Genomic DNA, 5,976 nt, shown 5'->3' on the forward strand with positions numbered 1-5,976 from the left:
CAGAGCAGATACTATTCATTTACTTAAGATATGTGTGTGTGTATATATATATATATATATATATATATATATATATATATATATATATATATATATATATATATATATATATATATCTCAATCACTAGGCTTCAGTGCAGAAATATTACAGTGATTAAACGGATACAATACAAAGCCCATTATTATCTAGAGTAAGAAGTCTTGTGGTTTTTATGCCAATTTTCAACTTTCACCAGAGACTGATAGATTGAGTTTTAATGGACAGTTTTAAGATTTCCAGAAAACCTTCACGTTCTAGAAGTAACACCTAAACATAGATCTGAATGGGCTGAAACAATCAAGCCAATTCTCTGCTTTACTCTCTGTTAATTTATGCTTTTGCACAGCACAAATTGCAATAATTCTATTGTATTATTGCCTTTAAAATGTGTAATCTATCAAAATCCATATAAAGTTATGCTTCGGTAAAAAATGTGTGTAAATGCATATATGTGCATATTCTTCGTGGCATACTTTCAACAAGGTGTTGGAAACATTCCTCAGAGATGTTGGTCCATATTGACATGATAGCGTCGCGCAGTTGCAGCAGATTTGTCGGCTGCACTTTTATGATGCCAATCTCTTGTCCACCACGTCCAAAAGGTGCTCTATTGGATTGAGATCTGGTGACTGTGGGAGCCATTGGAGTACAGTGAACTCATTGTTTCATCTCAAACCAGTTTGAGATGAAATGAGCTTTGTGACATGGTGCATTATCGTGCTGGAAGTAGCCACCAGAATATCGTACACTGTGGTCATGTGATGGATATATCTTTATATATATTTACATCTGTTACCGTGTTAAATTTGACACATTTTTAGAAAGTGTGCACGTTAATCTTGCCTAAAAAGCTAATTTTGCATCAAAAGGTTAAATTTCAGTTAACCTGGCTGAGGTAAACCAGAGTACTGTATGTGTTCATCAGCCTTAAATAATGTCATACGTTGTTTATCTCAGGTTCTGTTTGCTTGAGTTTAAGACCTGCTCAGGGCCAGGTGTTTTTTTTTCTTTAATTTAAAACTGACACATAAAACCTTAGAATTAAAAGTGGTAGGGTCTTTTTAACGTGACTTTAGAACATCCTCAACTGGCCGAGTGAATCAAAAGTCTACCTGCTAAAGATCGGACTTAAGGCAGGAAGACGTCACAACCAGCTGAAGCTTCTGGTGGTTGCAGAGAAGGCCTCAGAGAAAACATGAAATGTGTATGAAATAGTTGTTTTCAGGCTCAGTAATGAGCCTTTAAGCTCATTTTAGTAGATGTATCTGATATTACAGCTGCATAAGTTTCAAAATCCTGCCTCTAGATGGCGTAAATACCCCACAGAAAACTTGGACGTATAAGTTGATCTCACACTGAAACGGAGCTCAGCTTATTACACTTGTGCACATTTTACATGAACATTAGTTTGTTTAATTCAGGGAAATAAGTTCACGTGCATCAGTGAGTGTTACACCCACAGCAGCCAAGATCACAGACAGTCACCTGCTCATATGCAACAGCAGTCAAGGCAAAGTGCCAAAATATAATCTTTGAAAATTTCTTTGGTCACGTTTCATTTTTTCTATTCATTATGGTTCATTCAGCTTGTTTGAATGTAACCTACCATCAAAGTCAGTAAAGCAGTTTGAGTTCTGCTCCAAAGCATGTTATGGAAAATAAAAGTGTCTCATGAATCTAAAAAAAGACTTTGACTAACAGCACATCTGTTTTAAACCAGTGTACAATAAAGTGACTAAACTGTCTGCTCCCACATACCGTATATTGATATTAGTAATCAAAAGGGAAATAATATCCTATGAAAGAGGAAGACAATATTTTCTAAACCTCAAAATACATGCCTCGCCTTTTCACATTTATACTGAAACACAGCTTTAAAATGAGGGAAAAATGGATTGATATTCAAGTGCTGGTATCAATCCAGTGGAGAAGAGAGGGCTTTGTAGCCTCTGCTGAAACCAAGAGGGCTATGACTCCAACTGGTACTGCATCACATGACCAGCTTTTGGCGAAGGAGAAAAAATAATTTCCTTTACAAGGAGGCCAGTCATGCAATGACAGTTAGTCATTTGTTTGACTTTGCTATTTCGTTTGACCAAATTTGGGGCTCTGATCTTTTATCAGCTCAATAACATTTGAATCAAATCGAGTGTTATTTGAACACGTTTTAAAACTGCAACCTAAAATGAATGGAAATGCACCATGACCGTGATGTTGCACTTAAACCTGGGTGAAGGCAGAACGAAAGGCAAGCGGTGCATTCTGGAGGCCATTTTGACATTTGCTGAGCCCGCTGTTGCATCTGTCAGCCATCAACTGCTGTCCTTGGGATTGCCCTTAATGAAGCTATCCACCATCACAGCCAGCAAGTAGCTATTTATAGATGTGAAGGTAGCACCAAATGGACCACAAAAACAGGGGCATACATGCACACACAGGCATCCATGGCAAATGTATAGCAGCGAAAGTGCTATTTCTGACAAATGGGGCTTTTTGTCTCTCAGTGGAAGGTGCAGGGTTTTTTGAGGTGAAGTCATCTGTGGGCTTTCTGCTCTCACTTCCTTTTTGGCATATTTAGCCCGATGGTGCGTTTCCTGTTCATCAGAGTAAATCTGCATCATTGAGCCGAGCTCATACTATGTTCTACTTTCTCTTGTTGTAAGTCAACTGGAAAGCTTTAGAAATAGTTTTATCCTCAGCACCCAACTACATTTTTCTTTAATGAGGAAAAAGAAAATCATAAACAAAAACAATGCACTCTGCAAGTGCTCTGCACTTAATCTTTGACCACTACTGATACGTGAAAAAAGTGAATAAATGACAAATGTGAAAATGGAGTAGATTAGGGTTTATTACAGCAGCATGCCAGCTTGTTTCTTTAAAGGTCAGCCACAGTAATTTACACAGTTATGTAAGACATCAGCGTTTTACACCTGTAAGTTTTCACTTTCATCCTTCTGCCTGATTGAAAAGCAACAAAATGCTGTCAAATATTCTCAGCACAGATTTTTTGGGAGATAGTCTCACTTGAACGATTATTTTAAACCCTGAAAATTCCAGCTTTTGTCATTTTAATCAAAATGGGTTTTTCCAGTCTGTCATGGTAATGAGAATGTCCACAGCACAGCAGGCGGTCACACACTCCAAACACCAGGATCTTTATTTCTATTCCTGCAAAACAAATTTTCATGAGGCTATATGGATTTATGAACGTATGAACGTTGAGTGAACTCAGTCATGCTGCCGCCATTTACAGAAACTTGTCAAATTCAGGTTTCCTCTAAACTGTGTTTTAGGAGTGCAGGTGCACACAAATTGCAGAAATGAAGTCACAAGGGAATCTGAAGGAAACTAGAAAGGGAATTTGATAAAAACAACTTGTGTGTGTATGTGTGTATATATGTATATATACACATATATATACACATATATATATAAAAATATATATATATATATATTTATATATATACATATATATTCTATTATTCTATCAATAATAAATCAATAATAAGCAGTTCTAGCTTCACGAAGGGCTTTCTTATACGTTGTTAAACTATCTTTCCAGACTAATTTACAGTTTTTTTTTTATATGAATTTTTTTTAGGTTTTCCAGCAAGTGGGAAGCCGCAGAGAAATGTGTAAGACTACAACTCTGCATACTGGTCTCAACCCTGGGTTGTCATGTTTTACTAATAAATGACTAATAAATCCGTCGATATTTCTGGAAATGAGAGCCGCTCCTTCCAAAGTGGGATGGATGCCGTCTCTCCTCATCAGACCAGGTTTTCTCCAGATAGATTGCCAATTATCTATGTAGCCCATGTTGTTTGCTGGACACCATCGAGACACCCAGAGGTTGAAAGAGGACATGCGGCTAAACATGCCATCACTGATCAGATTTGGCAGGGGTCCAGAGAAAACTACGGAGTCCGACATTGTTTCGTCAAAATGACACACAGATGCAACAGTCATTTTAGTGACCTCCGATTGGCGTAACCGGGTGTCATTACCGCCGACGGGAATAACTATTTTACCGTATTTACGTTTATCCTTAGCCAGCAGTTTTGAATAGGATTCTACATCACCCGCTCTTGGCCCCTGGAATACATTTGACTATGGTCACTGGTGTCTCTAATGCCACGTTTCTGACTATAGAGCTGCCAATTACCAGGGGTTTGTCCTCAGCGGGTGTGTCGCTGAGTGGGGAAAATCTGTTTGAAATGTGGACAGGTTGATGGTGAACCACGGGCTTGACTTTAGGACTATGCCTCCTCTTCCTGACAGTTACCCAGCCAGCCTGGGGTCCCGGCTGCTCGGGTTCTGCTAGGGGGCAGCTTATGGAGCTCAGTGGGGTTACATGGCACTGTAGAAATTGGATTAATGGCTAAATTACAATAAGACGGAGTTATTAAGTTCATGTATACACCTTAGTCTGACAAAAAATTGACCAGATCGGTTTACTCGCGGTCGGATTAAGACCCTGAGATAACTTGGTTGATAGTCACACAAAGCGTGCATGTAGACGGTGAAGCACGTGGTGAATTGAATTGAGCGTTCTGTGCATGCTCGAGATTCCCGGGATCGTGACCCAGAAGTCGAAGGAGACGATATTACTGTTGTTATTGCCGCCTTCGGCAAGAAACAAACAACGCGATGGAGAATGCGCCGTTGTGAATCGCGTCTGTGCCATAACCAGCTCATCATAAACGAAATGTAGAGGGACGTAGCTTCATCTTGCTCTTCGTTCACCATCTTTCGCGAATACCTGAGTCTTTTGTTGTTGGTGGTGGTGGTGAAGAGGTCAACCAGAAGTGGCTCTATTAGCAATAGTTGAAATTGGTACAGTGCCACCTATGGTACGACATGCTTTGTGCCAATGATTCGATTCATTCACCGCCATATAGCCAAGGATAATACCCTTGCTCAAATAAGGAGCAAAACCCAACTATAGCCATAATCCAATTAATCTCATCATGTAGACCCACTGACTGACTAAAGGGACTTGGTTCGCAATCGGGTGCTTTTCCACGGCGCAGAGCCGAGCTTCCAATTCAGATAACCTTGCCTCTAAAACTACAAAAAGACTACATTTGTTACATGTACCATTATCGCTAAAGGAGGCAGAGGAGTAACTAAACATCTGACACACAGAGCAGGTGAAAGCAGAAGATGGAGGGAGAGAACTGGTAGCCATGTTAAGCTGGAGTACCAGACACACCGCTAAAAAGTGAAAAATAAAAACTGATCTGTAGGAGTGAGTGTTAGAATTCAACAAGTATACGATAGAGTTAACAATGCAAAAATATGTCAATTATAAAGAAAAATAGAGGGAATATTAATAGTCCAAGAGAAAAACAAACAAGATGACCTGCAGTGTTCGTAGTTAGAGTCAGAACTATTGTAAATTAGCTACACAGTAACCACAGTCCGTGCTATTCTTTATACTCTGACTCCCCATATATGTCTTCATGACCAGCAGCACAACTGAACAGAATGCAGAAACCACTTCCTTTTCTTAATATAGTCCAAAGGAAGAAGTTAGATTGAGAGTGCGAGATGAGCGTGCAATTCATCTGGACTGCTGTCACTGTCTCTCAGTTCCTCTAGACACTTCTAAACTTTGCTCACTCTCTGCGAGTTGCGTGCATACTCATTGGCACAGATCTCTGGTCTTCTTGGCAGCACATCACCACCAACAATGTAAGTGACAAATTGTTTTTTGTTTCTTTAAACGATCTCTTTTTCTGTGAGATAACGAATGTTTATGATGAATTTAGAAACCATTTGAAACAAACTTTTCGAAAATGGTACATTAGACGGTCTCGAATTTTCTAAACCTTCAACTAAACATCAATGACTGCTTATGATTGATAGTAGAAATATAGTGTACAATTATAATAATGTATTAAGAAATAATTCCCCAGTCTTAAGAAAGT

Source organism: Leuresthes tenuis, unplaced genomic scaffold (genome assembly GCF_036924035.1).
Source record: "Leuresthes tenuis unplaced genomic scaffold, fLeuTen1.0.hap1 SCAF_21, whole genome shotgun sequence".
Lineage (NCBI taxonomy): Eukaryota > Metazoa > Chordata > Actinopteri > Atheriniformes > Atherinopsidae > Leuresthes > Leuresthes tenuis.